The sequence below is a fragment of the Loxodonta africana genome, chromosome 9 (genome assembly GCF_030014295.1).
Source record: "Loxodonta africana isolate mLoxAfr1 chromosome 9, mLoxAfr1.hap2, whole genome shotgun sequence".
NCBI classification, from domain to species: domain Eukaryota; kingdom Metazoa; phylum Chordata; class Mammalia; order Proboscidea; family Elephantidae; genus Loxodonta; species Loxodonta africana.
This window is the reverse complement of record NC_087350.1, coordinates 46,196,393-46,215,065: the sequence shown is the minus strand read 5'-3', so window position 1 is coordinate 46,215,065 and position 18,673 is coordinate 46,196,393. Positions and strand designations below refer to the sequence as shown.

Sequence of the window (18,673 nt, the reverse complement as noted above, 5' to 3'; positions counted from 1 at the left end):
CCCACTCTCGTGGCACAGACTGGGTGAGCTGGGAGGCATTCCTGTTGAGAGAGGTGGAGGTGGAAAGAGCCCGGGGACCATCTCTTGTGGTTCTGAAGGTTCAGAGGAATAATCTGGATAAGTCCTCGCAGCCAGAGCTCAGTGGCACTAAAGACAGTTGGACAAACCCGTCTTCTCCAATTGTGCTTAGTCACCCATCACCCCTGGAGCTCCAAGCCAAATTTCTGAACCCATAGGCTACAGGTGGTACTCCTTGTTTCTCTGCTGTGTTAAGGGTTGTGCCCTGGTTAGTGCTTATTTGTAAAGGTATGATGCCCTACACAGAGAGAGGCCTCAGAACCTCAGAACTGCCCCAGGCCCTTCCCTGTGCCCAGCCCACTCCCTTCCCCATCCGTGTCAGTCAGGGTTCAGCCAGAAAAAAGGAACCAGTAGGAGATATATATTCATAGATTTATTGCAAGGAATTGGCATATGTAATTGCGGGGGCTGGCTGGGCAAGTCCGAAATCCCCAGGACAGGTCAGCAGGAAGGACAGGCTGGGATTCTCAGGCACAGGTTGAAGCTTCTACCCACAGGTGAAATTTCTTCTTCTTCAGGACAGCCTCAGCTCTGCTCTTAACGCCTTTCGACTGATTGAATCAGGCCCACCCAGATTATCTAGGATAATCTCCTTTACTTAAATCCAACTGATTATGGATTTTACGCACATCTACAAAATATCTTCACATCAATGCTGAGACTAGTGTTGTGTTGAATGACTGGGGACTGTAGCCTAGTCAAGCTGATAGGTAAAGCTGATGGTCTCACCATCCCTCCTCTGCTCTATGGTTTCTGTCCCTTCCAGCTTGAATACCAGCAGTGGGGTGAGGTCAGCAGCCCTCCCTGACTCCCAGACCAGGCTGTGTTGCTGGGTCCTGCTGGGCCTTTTGAGCTCTCTCTCTACTCTTGGCTCCCAGCCCTACCATGACGAATTCCCTCCTGGACCCTCAGTCCTCAGCCCCAGCTCCTCCTCCAGCCTTAACCCTGTGCAAGCCCAACTTGGTGTGGAGGAGCCAGCCTGCCTGGATACCCTCACAGAGCTGCTAGTGTCCTGGGTGAGCCAGCAGAGCCCAGAACCCAGGCTCCAGGGCAGCAGAGTGGGTTTGCTGAGGGCCTCTGTTTTCCTGGGGGCTGGATTCCTGGTTGGGTCGCAGCTTTGGGCTGCAAGAAACCAGCCCCACAATTGTTTTGCTTTGATTGCACAACTCTGGAGCAAGAGGCCAGAGTGGACATCTGCTGTTTTGGCCGGCCTAGTACCCATGCTCCCCCTCTTCTGGCAAGAGTCTGCTAATTGCCTCAAGGAGACCCCACCACCCCCACCCCCACCCCCAGTATGTACAGCCCCAAGGGTGGGCTGTCAGTCCAGTTGCCTCTATCCTTCCCTCCCAAGGATTGGCCTGTAGCCCCACCTTGGTCTCCAGCCCTCCTTCCCTGAGGGTAGGAACTCATTCTTCATTCTGATGGCCAATCCCCGAGGGTGGTCACTAAGTCTTCCCCTGCTCTCGAAGATGCCCTGGTTGCATCCACTCTAGGGCCTGTCTGGTTCTCCGGCATTTTCTTCCATTTCTCTGACTCCACCACAGTCTGGCAAGGAATTCCTTTTTTACTCAAGGCAAACAGAGCCAGTTTCCGTCGCTTACAACCCCAGAAACCTGACTGATTAAACACTGGATCTCAATCCAGGCTCTAACCCTGACCCTGGGCAACATGAGCCTCTCTATGGACCTCAGCTTCCCCATCTGCATATCTGAGCTTACCTCCAATGCTGACACCCCATGATCCTATGCCTAGTTTGGTTATCACAGCAGACTTGAACTGGTGTGTTCACCATTGTGGCTTGGTTGGGGCCTTCTCTATCCTGACTCCAGAGGTCTATGGGGTGTGGTTGATGGGGAGAGGAGAAAGTGCCCGGGGAGTCCTTGAATCTACTCCTCGCCATGTGTGGTAGTGTCATAAAGATCACTGAACTTGGCACCAAGATTTTCCTAAGTCCCAAAAGATGTCAACTTTGCACAGCTAAGCTCTTGCTTTAATAGGAGAGTGATCTACCACTCTTTAAGCCATTGTGCCTCACATTTTTGAGAATTTCATGAAAATTTTGGAGCTTTCCGCTAGATGAAAACATCTCTCCATCTATGTCTATGTGCTCTCTCTCAGTCTCTTTGCCACACACACACACACACACACGTTACTGTAGATTCAGGAGGAGGGTTAGGAGCAGCCTTAAGATGCCCATCCTGACCCTCAGGTGAGCACCCTCTGGGCTTATAGAACAGATAACCAGCATCAGCTGACAAGTTCGATGGCCAGGCCCTCAACCTGGTGCTTCAGGAGTCTCAGCACATGTCAGTTCATCCACCTAAAGACAATGACATCTGTGGTTCATTTTCTTCTTGGGCACTCAGCTAGACTACATTTCCCAGCCTCCCCTGTAGCTAGATACAGTCATGTGACTGCATTCTGGCCAATGGGATGTGAACTAAAGACCCCACTTTTAGTCTGGTCCATAAAAAAACCTCCCATGCCATCCTCCACACTCTCTTTTTCCCCTGCCACCAGATTTTTCCAGAGGAGAAGAAGGCCCAAAGATGGCAGAGCCACAGATCAAAGAGCCTGGGCCCCGGAGTGACTGTATGGAACAGGACCCTTGTCCCTCCCCTCCATCAACGTACGGTAGACTGGAATGTGAACAAGAAATAAACTTTCATTGGGGAGGGCTATTTGTTACATCAATTAGTCCAGCCTGACTAATACAACCTTTTTATTATCCTCATCTAGGGGAGGTTTTTTTCTTTTTGAAAGGAATTCATCTTAGATTTCCTTTAAAACAGAAAGTTCCTCCTTTGCCTTAGGCCTGGGACCCCTGAAGCTGGAAATGTTCACTCCTGGCCCTGCGCCTGTGCCTACTTGACCTTCAAGGCATCTCCCTAGGTCTCTGGGTTTGTGATGAGGCTGGGCATCACGCTTTGGCCTCGGGCGCCTCCACCCCTCCCCCCACTCTCCCTTTTCTTCATTTCACTGTGTGTATAGTCTGTGGCTTTCTCTTGCCATCCTGTGGCCACCCATTTACTTTGGCCTTTGCCTGGGGTCCAAAAACCAGAGTTCAGAGGCAGTTGTATCTACTTTTTTTGTTCCTGTGAGCTCCTTGAGGGCAGTGCTGGGTCTGATTCACTGCTGAATGTTCTCATGCCCCGCAGTGGGTGAGCACAAGAAGTGCTTGTGAAATGCTGTGGTCTTTGCAATCCCACAGTGTGGAAGTCCCTGGGAGGGTTGTTCCCAGAATTCCATTTTCCTGGGGTGCCTGGATTCCTGGGGGATAAGCTGGCCTCTGCTTACAGCTCATTACCTAAGTGAGCTCCAGCAAGGTTCCAGGAAGATGGAGGTCAGGAGTCTGCCCCGGCCCTGTTTGCCACCACAAGGTGTACCCCAGCCCATGCCCCACCACTCCACTGCCAGACGACTGAGAGACAGGCCGATGCACCTCATGCCTCCATTGTGGGAAGCTCTCTCCTCTACTGTTCCTCAGAGAAAGAACTGCCTCCACCTTTTTTTTTTTTTTAATAATTAAATCAGTCTCCAAAATACCAGCTGCCAAACTCTTTGTGTTGTTGTTGTGTGCCGTCGAGCTGATTCCAACTCATAGTGACCCGGTGTAGAACTGCCCCATAAGGTTTCCTAGGCTGTAACCTTTTTGGGAGCAGGTCACCAGGTCTTTTCTCCTGCAGAACGGCTGGTGGGTTCGAACGTCTGACCTTCTGGCTAACAGTTGAGCATTTAACCACCAGCGCTCCTTGCCAAACCCTTTAGTCCTTGGTTATTATAGTTGGTGGAACTGTGTCCCTCCCCCTCAAATTCACGTCCACCTGGAACCTCAGAACGTGACCTCATTGGTATACAGGGTCTTTGCCGATGTAATTAGTTAAAGTTCTCAAGATGAGATCACCTTGGATTAGGGCGCATCCTGAATCCCGTGACTGGTGTCCTTGTAAGAAGGGGAGAGAACAGAGACACATGCCTAGAAGGCCATGTGAAGATGGAGCCAGAGGTTGGAGCGACATGTATACAAACGAAGGAACAACAAGGATTGCTGGTAACCACCAGAGCTACGACAGAGGCATGGGATGGTTTCTCCCTCGAATCTTCCAGAAGGTACCACCCCTGCTGACACCTTGATTTGGGACTTCTGGCCTCCTGAACTGTGAGAGTTGTTTTAAGCCACCCAGTTTGTGGTACTTTGTTATGGTAGCCCTAGGGACGAATACAGTTATCTTCTAAATAAGAGTAATAATACTATTGGCTCTATTTGCTGTGTGCCAGGCCCCATACTACACCATTTACACCCTAGATCTTACTAACTCCTCACACCAGCCCCTGGGAATGGATGCCTTCATTATCCCATTTAACAGATGAGGATGTTGAGGTTTACAGAACCTCCTGCCAGCAGCCCCCAGCACCAGCTGTGGAGGCAGCAGGCAGGGGTCTGGTTCTCCCTTGGTAGACAGGGATCCTGCTACCCCAGAGTGGTATTTCCACTTGCCAGCAGGCTCCTAGAAGCTGAGGAGGGGGCGGACTGCTGGGAAGGGGAGAGGAAGGCATGTTGTCTCCCAGTGAGGCTTCAGGCTGTTCCCAAGCTCAGTCACCTGTTGTCCTTCTCCTCTGCCCCTTTCCATGGATTCTCTACCAGCCTGATGACACCATCCTTGAGCCCCCTCACCCCTGGGCTCTCACCATCTAAAGTGTCTGCTGCCCTGGCCTGGCTCTCCTCAGCTCTCCCAGCAAGCTCTGCTTTTCCGAGGTTGTGTGCTCACTTTGCAAAACAGCAGAAATTTATAGCCCAAGTAATTGATCACGGTGCTGCTGCCTCCCTCCATCTCTTTCGGTCTCCTAATTCTCTTCTCCCCGCTCTCCCTTCTCTTTTTTCTCAGCGCCATCTGTGGTGTCAGAGAGAAGGAAGCCAAGGGGGGGTGGGGGTAGCTCTAGTCCCAGTTCTGCCAATTATGAGTCACATGAACCTCAGTTTCCCCATCTGCAAAGCAGAGATGCTAATAATACCACCTCACAAGTGTGCTGGTGGTGCAATGGTTAAGCGCTTGGCTGCTAACTGAAAGATCAGCTGTTTAAACCCACCAGCATAAAGATTGCAGCCTGGGAAACATTATGGGGCCGTCCAACTCTGTCATATAGGGTTGCTATGAGTCAGAATCAACTCAACGGCACACAACAACACAAGTGTCCTGGGCCTTGTGAATGCTGGGGTCATGAGAAGCACCTGTACACCGTGACTTCACTCCTAGAGCCACCCTGTGACCTGGAGGCAGGGATGGGGACCCCTCTCACAGATGGGGAGATTGGGGCCCAGAGAGCTTCAGCCATTGCTCAAGGTCACGGAGCTAGTAAACAGAAAAACTGAGGCTTGAACCCAAGTGGGTCACATCTCAAAGCCCAAACCATTAGGTAACACTGTCCCCCAATCAGAAAAGAGGTGATCCTGGCCAGGACCCCCCAACCTCTATTTCACTACATCTTGGGGCTAACCATGGGAAAGGAACAGAGACCATGTGGGGCCAGGGCAAATGCTCTGAAAACTGTAGAGTGCTGTGGGAACCAAAGGAAACTTCACAGTCATTTCCACCTCCTCTGAGTACTGGCCCCTCTGCTGGATCAGACTCCTAAACTGTCTGGGAGACTCCTGGGATCTAAGAGCTCCTCCGGCCCTCAGATTGTTCCTCTCCTTCCCAGAAACCCTTAGTGAACAGGGGCCTCCCTCAGGCATAGCCCCCACACCAGCCGGCCACCTGGTGCACAGGTCGGCCAGACCCACAGAGCCTTCCAGGATCACCCACAAGAGGACACAGAAGAGCACTTCACAGGCCCCGTGCCAAACGAAGCACCGAGGTGTGGGCGGGGCAGGCCCAGGTTCCCGCCTGACCCGTGCAGGCCTGGGCTGGAAATCCCCTCCAGTGCTCCAGTCTGGGAGCCGTTCCTGCCCCATCTGCTCAGTCCTGGGAGGGAGAAAGAATACTTTCAGGGGGCAACTAGCTTGTCTGTTCCTCCTCCACTCCTTCTTTTTTTTTTTTTCTCAGTCTAGCTTTGTCTCTGCCTCTGCATGTCAGTTTCTCTCGGTCTCCATCTCTCCCTGTCTCCAGCCCGCAGGCACAGACTTGCCTCCCTCCCGCGTGGCCCCCAAAGCCAAGTACAGCTTCTCGGCCGCTCCCCTTGCACCCTCTGGCTCCTCTTCCCGCAGCGCCCAGCCTCCTCCCTTCCTCATCGCTGCACCGGGCAGGCCCTCGGCAGCTCGTGGGCAACGGGCACGGTTTGTTCCCCCCTTTCAGGCAGGCGCCGAGGCCCCGGCCCCTCCAGCTTCCTGCTCCCGCCTGGCTAGCGGAGATGAGAGCCGGCTGCAGGGCTGGGAGCGAGGCAGTAGCACACAGAACAAACAGACTTTTTTTTTGCAACTAGAGGGGGAAGCACAGAGCTAAAAATAAAACGAAAAGATCAGTATCTGTCAGTCTGACAGCTGATTGGCTGCTTGGAGATGCATATAATTACCAGCAACTGGCGCTAGGTAGGCAAAGCCGGGAGAAACTGCTGAGACGAGGTTAGGATTTAACCTTTAAATTCTGGAGCCACCGGAAACCCGAGGGGAGGACGACGGGCGTCGGTGCTAATGAGGCTGGGGTGGGCGGTGGGCGGTGGGGCGCCGACTACCGGGTCAGGTCCCGGGGGTGCTCCTCCGGGAAGGCCCTGGCTGCCTCCCCCGTCAGACTGGTAGTGAGTCTGATTGGGCAGCCAGGAGGCGGTGGTCCTTCTCCCCGCCCAGCTGGGGGGTGGTGTCTTCCGGCTGTTCGGGTGTCTCACCTGGGGGCAGTGGGGGGCCGCCTGGGGCCCTAGGCACCTTCCGGACTGGCCCACCCCTGACCCCACCCACATTCCTCTGCCTTTCCTCACCCACATTCCTCCACCTCTCCCCACCTGGTGTCAAGTTCCGCAGCCCATCCGAGTTCTCCTCCGCCTTAACCCCGAGTCACCCCGTTCCTAGCTGTTTCCCACCCCACCTGGGGAAGGCATCTCAGCACTTCAGGCTTGTCCTAGGCCGCCAGAGAGAGACACATAAACAGGACTGGATGGGTAGTGTGGCCTCTCTAAGCCTCAGTTTCCTCACATGTAAAATGGGAATGATGATAATAGGGCCGCCCTCCTAGGTTGTTGGAGTTTTTAGGGGCTGCGATGTGCAGGGTGCCTGGTGGCCTGCAGTGACCTATCAGTAGATGCCAGGGGTGCTTTAGGCCCAAGCTTTCATCTTGCTTCTCCCACCAGAGCCACGGGTCAGGAGATGGGTCTCTGGCCTCTGGCTGAACATGGCAGGGTCCCCATCTGTAAGTTGGGAGAGCCCCTGCTCTCTGACCCTCGGTTTCAGTGGGGGCCGGGTGTGATGGTATATGGCACAGTGCTCAGTATACTTCTCCTATGGGGGGGCGGGGAGAGCTGTTTTTAGCTCCTTGAGCCTCCCATTTTCTCTCTTCTAGGCCTTTGTCCAAGCTGTGTGCTCTGCCTGGAACTCCTTTCCTTCCCTTTTTCTCCAGCCCTTCCCTTCAGTGCCTCTTCTGTTGGGAAGCCCCCCCTGACGCCAGGGCCACTCCTCTCCTGCCACCCTAGGCTTCTCGCCGTGCATTCAGGCCCTGGTTGTCTGCCTCCCGCATGGGACTGTGGGTCCCACAGAAGCAGGGCCACCCAACCTGTTCCCAGCTGTGTTGCTAGCACCTGGCAAGGGCCTGGCCAGAGCCCCTCAGGAAGAGAAACATCCAGCTCCCCAATGGGGGTCTGTTCTGTGGCCGGGGAGCTGGGTGGAGGCAGGAGCCACTTCAAGCCGCACTGCCGAGTCTTGGGGCAAGCAGCGTGGCCTTGGAGGTTGGGGAGCCATGTCTCTCCAGCACATCTGCAGCCCCAGGGGTCTGTTGGACGCCTGGCCCTTCCTTCTGAGCACTGAGATTTTGAGGCAATGCCCAGGGGAAGCCACCCCTGGGCCCCTCCTGTGGAGGAGGGAGGATGCAACCTTGGAGGGGGGAGGAGAAACATGGTCCTAACCTGGGCTGCCCCTCCTAAGGAGGTTTCAGGGTTTGCCTGCAGCCCTGGCCTTTTCCTGGGATGTGTGGGGCAGTGGGTGCAGCTGCTGATGAGCGTTAGAACCTAGAAAGCCCAGATGGGGCAGGAGATACTTCCCAGAGCTAACTGGGGTGAGAAGTCAAGTTAGGGGGAGGTGAGGGAAGTAGAAGGAAATGATAAGAGTTCACACTTAGATAGTCTAACTCTGAGGGTCTGCTCAACCTGCTGGCACAAAAGGTTCAGTGCTTGGCTGCAAACTGAAAGGTCGGCAGTCAAAACCCACACAGTGGGTTGGCGGGAGAAAGACCTGGTAATCTGTTTCCATAAAGATTACAGCCTAGGAAACCCTGTAGAGCAGTTCTGTCTGTCACATGGGTTTGCCATGAGTCGGAATCAATTTGATGGCACCCAGACAACAGCAACAACATCTCATTGATAAGGAGCCCTGGGTGGTACAAATGATTAATCACTGAAAGGTTGGTGGTTTGAATCCATCCAGAGGTGCCTCAGAAAACAGGCCTAACGATCTGCTTCCAAAAGGTCACAGCCTTGAAAACCATATGGAGCAGTTCTACTCTGCGCACACGGGGTTGCCGTGGGTCAGAGTCAACTCGAAGACAGCTAACAACAACATCTCATTGATGGTCACTGTGCTCCATAGGCAGCGTTATTGTTATTGCAGATGGGGAGAGTGAGGCATAGAAAGGAGAAGCCCAGTGAGAGGGGACAGAGCCTGGATTCAACCCGAGCCTCTATCTCCTGAGGCTGGGCCCAGCAGCCCCTGCCTCTCTGAGAAGGATGAAAGGGGGCAGAGGAAAGGGGGATGATTCTGGAGCAACTGCTGTGAGACCCTCCAGGCACATAAGTTGGTGCAGAGTCTTGAGGATGTTTTTGTGTGTGTTTCACAAAGGAATTCTCCTTTGGTGTCTCTTTGAGAGATTTCGGAAAGATTTACGTTGCTTTTCAATGATTTCTGGATGTCAAACTGGTGTTTCTTTTGCACGTGACCGTGATGAGACTGGCTCCCAAGGCAGCCCAGTTTTATTCAGGTTATAATCGTAATAATAGCAGCAGCAACAAGGAAAGCAGCTTCCACTGGCTGAGCTCTCACTGTGTGCTCAGTGCTGGGTTCAGTCTGTACTTGAGTGTCACTCAGCCCTCAGCACCACCTCGAGGTAGAGATTATTTTCATCTCCATTATTTCCTTATAGCTGAAATTCGAATCTGTGTGTTCCCCTGTTAGGTGATGAGCTTGGTGGGGGCTCTAATCTGGTATCTCCCATTCATTGCTAAGTCCCTGACACCCAGCATTAGCTCCACATGGAGAACCTGGTCAATAAATCTTTGATGGACACATTTCAGATGAAGAGACTAAGGGTCAGAGAGGCTGCATGGGTTGCCTGGATGTAACTCCAGGTCTGTCTGGCTCAAAAGCCCTGATTCTAATGACTACCCCACACAGCTGCTTAAGAGGCCTTCTCTGAAACCCCCCTCAAGAAAGCCACAGAGCCTGAGTGCTCCCCCTTTCCCTTGCTTACCTGGGAGTAGTTAGTCAGCGTTATCTTGTCTTGGAGAAGTTGCATTCTTCCAGAGTTGCCTGGCTTTGCCTTTTTTGCATGACCTGATTCAATTTTTCCATCCTTATCACATTGGCGCACACTCAGAGAGATCTTTGTAGTGAATATGATCTTGCTATGTGACTACTGAAGTCCCTGAGTGGTGCAAACAGTTATTAACGTGCTCACTGCTAACTGAAGGGTTGGTGGTTCAAGTCCACCCAGAGGCATCTCAGAAGAGCCAAACCAAGAACGCTCATTGCTGTCTAGTCGATTCCAGAGTAGAACTGCCCCATAGGGTTTCCAGGGAGTAGCTGGTGGATTCAAACTGCTGACCTTTTTGTTAGCACCCAATCTCTTAACCACTGCACTACCAGGGCCTCCACCACAGAAGAAAGGGCTGGCAAACTACTTCAAAACCAGTCAATGAAAACCCTGTGGAGCACGGTTCTACTCGGACACACATAGGACTGCTGTGAGTCGAGTTGACTCAACAGCAGCTGGGGTGTGACTCCTAACTACCCGGTCCTCACCCCCGGTAATTCATGTATGCAGCTGATCACTGTTGCTTATCTCTATAGTGGGGTTCCTGGTTCTGGTGGGGTTTAAGGAAACATCTCAGTGAAGCCGAGGCTTATATAAATCAGTGACCACTTAATGATTAAGACCTTGGTCCCACTGAGTGACCTTGGGAACCTCACTTGGCCTCTCTGAGCCTTAGCTTTCCTCGTCTGCCAAATAGGGCTAGATTGCTGAGAGTTCATTTGTGTTCATGCATGGCAAGTGTCTAGCTTGATGCCTGGCCATGGGAAAGGCTCCGAAGGCCCCCTACCGCCATTGCCTAGGGCTGCTGTGTGAATTTTAGAGTTTGTACAGTGCCTCCAAATTTTTGTTTGCCCTAAGAAAATGCCTGACCAGTGGTGTCACTAGTGGGGGGCCACACTGTCAGAGGGGGTGACACCAAAATGACCCCAGGGTCCATGGCAGCAGCGGTGGCTGTGGTGGTGGCAGGTAAGCCAGTGCTGACCGGGGAGGGGCCACCAAGGCAGTGATGTCATAGGGTTGACTTCACCTGTCACCCAGTGTGGTAACTGCTCACTACCTCCCACCCCTCCCATCCCCCCATCCCCACACCTCTTCCATCCCCCCTTCTACTCCCTCCACCCCATCACATCTCCTCCCAGTCACCTGCCAGTCGTGGTGCAGAATGATCAGGCTGTGGTGCCCATCATCAGGTGAAGAGGAGGGTCTCCACCTTGGCCAATAAGAGAGAGGAGATGCGGGGAGCTGTGGGGGGCACGGCCAGGAAGGGATGTCACCATGAGTTACCACACTGGGTGACACCAACCCTAGGAACATCACTGTGACTGACCATGTTTGGGCTGATAGATTCTGTAGGTGAGATGCCCCTAATACAATCTCTCTTCAAAACACCACCTACCTGTCTAGGTGGAGTTGGAGACCATTCCTGCATGTGGGGCTGAGGTGGGAATGTCTCTAGGGGCTGGGCCTGGCTTCCAGCATTCTTGGAGGTCCCAGAAAGTCGCTTTCCTCGCCTCACCCTGCACTCCCCTGGAATTTGTTTCTATCCCCAAATTTCTTGAATTCCTATTCCTTTATGTGTAGCTCAGTGTGGCGCTGGGCATGCTGTAAGGAGCTTGGTGTTGCCATGAGTCAGAGTCCACTCAAAGGCAACTGATATGGTGTTTTTAGGAGACTGGGCAGTGCTGACCCTGACTGGGTAAGGGAGTGGGATGTGGTAGTGTCAAGCTTTCTCTTTTAAAAAAAATCGCATTTTCTACCACTGATATACCATCTTTATCTCTATACTTTAAGAAGTGTTGATTAAAAGAAAAAGAACTTATCTTAACACCAAACAGTGCTTGAGCACCTATGGCGAGCCTGGCATTGCTCTCGGCCTTTGGAACACTGGGTAGTGATTCCCTCACTGTGGGGGCGTCCTGGGTGCGAGATGTGGTCTAAAACAATTCACCTGACCTGGCCATCCTCACAGCAACCCCATGAAGGTCAAGTGACTGGGATCATCATTTCCCAGACAAGGAAACAAGGCACAGAGCAGTGAAATGGCTTGCTCAAGGTCCCGCGGGGTTAGAAATTGATGGAGCTGGGTTTGAAACTGATCCCTCTGTCCTACTAGTGGACTGAATGGAGTCCTGCTTGGTGGGGAGATACCCTATTGAATCTGAGTTCTGACTGTAGGTGCTGGGTGAGCTTTCGGGGCACAAAGAGGACTCAGATGTGGTCCCTGCTCTGGGGTGGCAGGGGAGGGGGGAGCTCACATCGCCTAGGAGAGGGGACATGTCAGTAGACCAGTGAAAACGTGGGCATAACGAGGAGCACCCAGGGTGGAAACCGGTCAATCCCATAAATAATCACCGAAAAATCTTCACTGGCCCTTGCTTCAAAAAAGCCCCCCGGTTGGTGTGTCAGCATCAGAGGTCTAGGCCCTCCACTGTGGCTGATGATAGTCCATCTTTTATAGCTCAAAATGGACTCCTTTTGAAGCTGTATTTGAAATCCAGTTGACTTGTTCTTTGCTGAGGTGTTGTAGCCCACAATTGTGGGGGCTTCTGCACTGGGGTCTCCAGCTCCTGCTACTCAGACATTTGAGGAGCAGTTTTAAGAAGCCATTGTACACCCTCCACCACCACCATGTGCCTAAAGATGACTTCAAAGTTGGAACAGAGAAGACAACTCCTGGCCGTTTTGGGCTCTGGGTCTGCACCACTTCTAAGATGCTGCAGACAGGCAGCCCGTGGAGGTGAGAAGCTGCAAGTTGAAGTCATCAGTTGACTGCAGAGCCTCCCGAATCCACGGGACTTCAGAGCCCTCCCTTCAACCTCTACACTCTCCTGGCCAGTGTCTCCAAGGCCTCCAACCTCCTGTGGCCATGGGGCAGATGTAGGGAGGCATGGTGGAGGGAAGGTGCTTCATTCAAGGAGAAAGACAAGTATCAGCCCAGACCCACGTGCACATACTGGGCCATGTCTGTGAAGGGAGCACTCCCCCTCCCCACAGACACACCCCACCCCAGCTAAGCCAGAATCAGAAGGAAGCTGCAGAGCAGAGTGGAAGCCCCACGGAGAGACCCAGCTAGGTGCTCACTGACTCCATTCCCATAATGCTCTCAGACTGCCGTGCTCCTGGTCTTGCAGATTTTTACAAGAAATTCAAGCCTGTCTGTGACTGGTTTCTACCAGGCTTCCCTTAAATCCTGCAAACGTGAGTCCACACATCCTCAAGGGCAGCTTTTGTAGGAACGTGGGATGGGGATGGAGGAGCAGGTGTTAAATACTTGGGATGTTGGACTTGGGCCCTTCCCACCAAGTGCCTCCCAGCGCAGCCTGGGTGGCTCAGTCTTGCCCACTGTGCTGCCTCCGGTCACCCTCATCACCAACAAGGCTTGGGGGGGCGGGGGCAGCGCTCACTTCATTTTAAAGAAAATGTAAGAAAGCAGATTCCACGGCTGAAAAATAATTGAGACAAGTGCTCCCCACTCCCTGTAACTCCAACTTCTAAACTAATTTCTCTCTACTCTGCCACCAGAAAAGTCCCTCCTGCTGTTATTTGCCCCAAGGCCCACGTTCGTCTAACAAGCATACTTAATTTGTTCGATAATATAAGCTTTCTCGTTTTGGGTGAATCAAGGGTTATGATGATGCTTTGTTCAACTCCCATCAGCCCTAGAGACCCTAAACAGGCACAGTGGGTTGATACAATCCTGTCAAAAACAAAGGAGCAAGATGTTGTGTGAAGCCGCTGGCCCTCGGTAAGGGTGCAGTGACCATCAGGGATTTCCAGAGGCTGCGATTAGTAGTGATAGCATGGAGCCCCCTGAGGGCCCCCAGGGAACCCAAGATTGGGAACTACTGGGCTAAACCAGTTGGGATGAAGGAGCAACTCTTTGATAATCACTGTGGCCAACCCATTTCTCCATCAAGGAAGTCCTCAAGCTGCAGGGCATCCAGGGGGAGCTCAGTGGCTGTGGGGTTCCCTGACTTTGTGACTTACTGGCTGTGTGACCCTAGGCAGATGGGTTCTTCTCTCTGTACCTCTGGGTTACATTTCCTCCCTTCTGGGCTGTGAGTTCTCTGCAATGAGGATGTCTTTATTGTTGCCACCACCACCTATTCAGGTCTTCTGGCTTCCCACCCCATCAGACCGTGATTATCTCACTGGATTTCTGTGGTAGGAGAGACTTAGAGTGTAGAACATGGAAATGGGTATCGGGAACCCAGGTGTGCTCTTGGAACCCCTGAGATATAATGTCTGTGATGGACAGACAGCCTGGGAGGGAAGCAAGGAGGGAAGGCATGGCAGCCCATTAATGAACTAAAGGCACCCTGAGATGGCAGCTCTGGGGTGCATGCCAGCACTTCCCGTCTGTAATGTACTGTGAATCTCCTGGGAATCAAGTTCAAATGCAGATTCTGATTTAGGACACCTGGGGAGGGGCTCCCAGGCAAGGCAGACACTGGGCCAGCTGGGACCACACTCTGAATAGCCACAGTGTAAGGGGTTCTCTGCCACCCCCCAGTGCCCATACCTGGGCTTCTGGCCTAAGGGATGAGGGTCAGCCACTTGGTGTTTGGAACTGAAGTTTCCAGAAAGGCCCTGAGAGCCCTGGTATGCCCATGTCGGGAAAGATGAAGCAACATGAGGGTAAAATTGTGTTTTTAACCAAATAAAGATCACTGCCTTCTAGTATGTAGAAAGATATATGTTCCCACCCCCACACAGCCCCAGGGGCCCACAGGAATGTGGTTTTCCAAGCATAGCCTTCCCTTGCTGAAGGGGGCGGATTTGCTCTTAAAAAGCTGCCTGTAAAATGAATTTTTCTGTTTCAAATGCTATTTTTCCAGTGGCGTATGTTTTAAGACCATAGCTGCATTTCCACTGAGAAATATTCAACTCTAAGGCATGGGTGTATCAAACATAAGGTGTATGGATAGTTCAAGGATGCAGCATGGCCCCACCCGTCACCAGACTACTGAGCTGATAAGAAGCTGGTGTTACAGAGTTTGGGATTCAAACTCTGAATCTCAAATGGTCTCTAAATGGAGTCAGGTTCTGGTCAGAAATGGCCCAGAGCCCTGATCAATACTACCAATTCTAAGACTTGTGTGAACCAAGGGCAAACCAATCCCACTACTGGAAAAGCAGTCCAGAGAGACTGTCCCATCATGGTAGGCTGGCCACCTTGTCTTTGTATACTGAGCACCAAAGGTCACACTCTGAACATTAGGCTGTGAATTTTTGTTTTTATATTGGGCATTATCACTTAGAACATTCCAGAGATCTGCCACCATGACAATTTAGCTATATTTCCCAAAGAACACTCAGAGACTAGGACATCAGAGTTCCGTGTTCAAAGACTCCTGAGAAATACTGGATTAAGAAACTTGAACAACTTTCCCCAGAAGGAATACCAAGAAGCACTGAAATCTTGAACAGGGTACTAGAGTCCATGGTGCTGCCCACACTTGATTGCCCATGGTTTTTCCAGACCATAGCCTGGGATTAGTATTCTAAGAAACACACTTTGGGAACCCTATCAATGAAAGGCCCTCGTAACTAAAAGACCTCTCCGATTCCGTATTAGTTACTTACTGATGCATAGCAAATTACCCCAAACTTAAGTGGCTTAACGCAACAAGCATTTGTTAGCTCATGGTTTCTGAGGGTTAGGAATTTGGAAGCAATTAGTTGGATGGTTCCCACTTGTGATCTCTCTTCAGGTTGCAGTCAAGATGCAACTGAGACTGCAGTCATCTGACAGCTTGACTGAGGCTGGAGGATCTGCTTCCAGATGGTTCATTCACATGGCTGGCAAGGCAGTGGTGGCTGTTGAGAGGTGGCCTCAGCTCTTTACCACATGGACCCCGCCACAGGCTGCATGAGTGTCCTGACAACATGGCGGCTAGGTTTCCCCAGAGTGAGTGATCCAAGAGAGCAAGACTGAAGCTGCAGTGCCTTTTATGACCTAGCCATGGACTTTACATGCAGTCATTTCCTCAGTTTTCTGTTGGTTCCACAGATCATCCCTATTCATCAGGGGAAGAGGCTATACAGTGTGTGAATACCAGGAGGTGTCTTAGTCATCTGGCCGAACTGCCATCCATGGACTTACTGAATGTCTTATCCACTGTCATGGTATCCCATACAGTATTGCCTTGGATCAAGGAACTCACTTCACAGCAAATGAAGTGTGGCAGGGGGCCCATGCTCATGGAATTCATTGGTCTTACTATGTTCCCCATCATCCTGAAGCAGCTGGCTTAATAGAACGATGGATTGGCCTCCTAAAGACAGTTATGTCTCCAGCTAGGTGGCAATACCTTGCAGGGTTGGAGTGATGTTCTCCAGGAGGCTGTATATGCTCTAAACCAGCGTCCAATATATGGTGCTGTTTCTCCCATAGCCAGGATTCACGGGTCCAGGAGTCAAGGGGTGGAAATAGGAGTGGCACCACTCACTATTACCACTAGTGACCCACTTGCAAGATTTTTGCTTCCTGTCCCCACGACCTTATGCTTTGCAGTTCTAGAGGCCTTAGTTCCAATGGGAGGAATGCTCCCACCTGGAGGCACACCACTGATTCCATTGAACTGGAAGCTAAGAATGCCACCTGGCCACTTTGGGCTCCTTATGCCTCTGGATCAACAGGCAAAGAAGAGAGATACCTTACTGACTGGTGTGATTGATCCTGATTATCAAGAGGAAATCGGATTGATATTACATAATGGAGGTAAAGAAGAGTATGTCTGGAATACAGGAGATCCCTTAGGGCATCTCTTAGTACTACCATGCCCTGTGATTAAAGTCAATGGAAAGCTATATAACCCAATTCCTACGTGGCTACTAATGGCCCAGATCCTTCAAGAATGAAGGTTTGGGTCACCCCACCAAGCAAAGAACCATGGCCAGGTGAGGTGCTTGCTGAGGGCAAAGGGAATATGGAATGGGTGGTGGAAGAAGGTAGTTCTAAATACCAGTTACGGCCACATGACCAGTTGCAGAAACGAGGACTGTAATTGTTATGAGTATTTCTGCTTTGTATGTGTGTGTCAGGGATTGAATTATGTCCCCCCAAAAAGGTGTGTATCAACTTGGTTAAGCCATGATTCCCAGTATTGTGTGATTGTCCTCCATTTTGTGATTGTAATTTTATGTTGAGAGGATTAGGATGGGATTGTAATACCACCCTTACTCAGTTCACCTCACTGATCCAAGGTAAAGGGAGTTTCCCTGGGGTGTAGCCTGCACCACCTCTTATCTCTCAAGAAATAAAAGGAAAGGGAAGCTAGCAGAGAAGGGGGGCCTCATCCACCAAGAGAGCAGCACGGGGAGCAGAGTGCATCCTTTGGACCTGGGGTCCCTGCGCCTGAAGAAGCTCCTCAACCAGGGGAAGGTTGAAGACAAGGAATCTTCCTCCAGAGCCAACAGAGAGAGAAAGCCGTCTCCTGGAGCTGACTCCCTGAATTTGGACTTATAACCTACTAGACTGTGAGGAAATAAATTTCTTTTTGTTAAAACCATCCACTTGTGGTATTTCTCTTATGGCAGCACTAGATGACTAAGACAGTGTGCATCAAATATTTTTGTTTTCTTCACTTATAAAGTATAAAATGTGAACGGGGCTAGCACTTTTTCAGTTGTACTTGTGTTAGTTGTATCATGTTAGGTGCAAGTACGACTTTGTAATTGTCTTTATTCAGAGATTAGGTATGGTTTGGGGAGATGTATACAGATGCCAAATTGACAAGGGGTGGACTGTGATGGTTAAGCTTGTATGTTAACTTGGCTGGGCCATGACTCTGTGTTTTGGCAGTTGCATAATGTTGTGATCACTTCCCTGTTGAAATCTGATATGCGATCACCCCCCATGACAAGATTTGCTGAATGGTACCAGTAGAGGCAGGGCCTATGGTGGCTTACCACCCCCTCAGCCTTCATCTCTATGCTTTCCGCCACCTACTTCCTTCTTGCTCACCTTGCCAAGGTTTGTTTTTTTTTTTTTTTGGCTTGTTCTGGATTCTGCAGCTGCCTCTTGTTCATCTGACCTCCAGTTCTTGGGTCTGGAGCTAGCAGCTCACCTCCCAATCTTGAGTTCTACAACCCTTGCAGCTACATGAATCAGGAGAAGCCTTGCGGTCTTGCCTGCTGATCTTGTGACTCACCAACCTTCACAGCCTGCTCTCTGACCTGCCAGTCTTGGGTTCGCCAGTCCCTGCGGCTATACACAAATCAGGAGAAACCTCTATCCTGATCCACAGACTTCGGACATTCCAGCCTCTATAATCTCATGAGCTGTTTCCTTGATAAAAATCTCTCTCTGTGTATATATTTATACACTTTACTGGTTTTGCTTCTTTGAGAACCCAGCCTAAGACAGGAGGTGAGGATTTTTTGGGGGCTATCTCAGAGGCTTATACCACAGTAATCATCACTTTAGTACAAGAACAGATAACTTGCCTCATTCACATTGTTGGTTTCTATGTGATATATCGAAACTATATGTCGAAGTGAACCTGTTAACCTGGGATGTGAAGGAAGGAGGAAGAGAACAGGAATTTATCACCTGCACTAAGCCCTGGTGAACAATAGCAGAAATAATAATATAGTCCCACAGGCACCATGTTGTTGTTGTTAAAAAAAAAAAAAAAAACCAAACCCATTGCTGTCAAGTTGATTCCGACTCCTAGCAACCCTATTAGACAGAGTAGAACTGCCCCATACGGTTTCCACGGAGCACCTGGTGAATTTGAACTGCCCACCTTTCTGTTAGCAGCCGTAGCTCTTAACCACTACACCAGGGCTTCCTTATTGTTGTTAGGTACCATTAGGTTGATTTCGACTCATGGCGACCCCATATGACAGAGTAGAACTGCCCCATAGGGTTTTCTAGGCTGGAGTCTTTACAGGAGCAGATTGCCAGGTCTTTCTCCTAAGCA

At 51.1% G+C, this 18,673-nt stretch overlaps 1 long non-coding RNA gene across 1 annotated transcript; it reads left to right on the top strand.

The window, feature by feature from the left end:
• Positions 1 to 4,997: 4,997 nt before the first annotated feature.
• LOC135232433 (uncharacterized) lies at positions 4,998 to 18,400 on the top strand. The gene is made up of 2 exons (XR_010323002.1): positions 4,998 to 6,637; positions 12,202 to 18,400. It is a non-coding gene; the product is annotated as an uncharacterized LOC135232433 (long non-coding RNA).
• Positions 18,401 to 18,673: the final 273 nt, after the last annotated feature.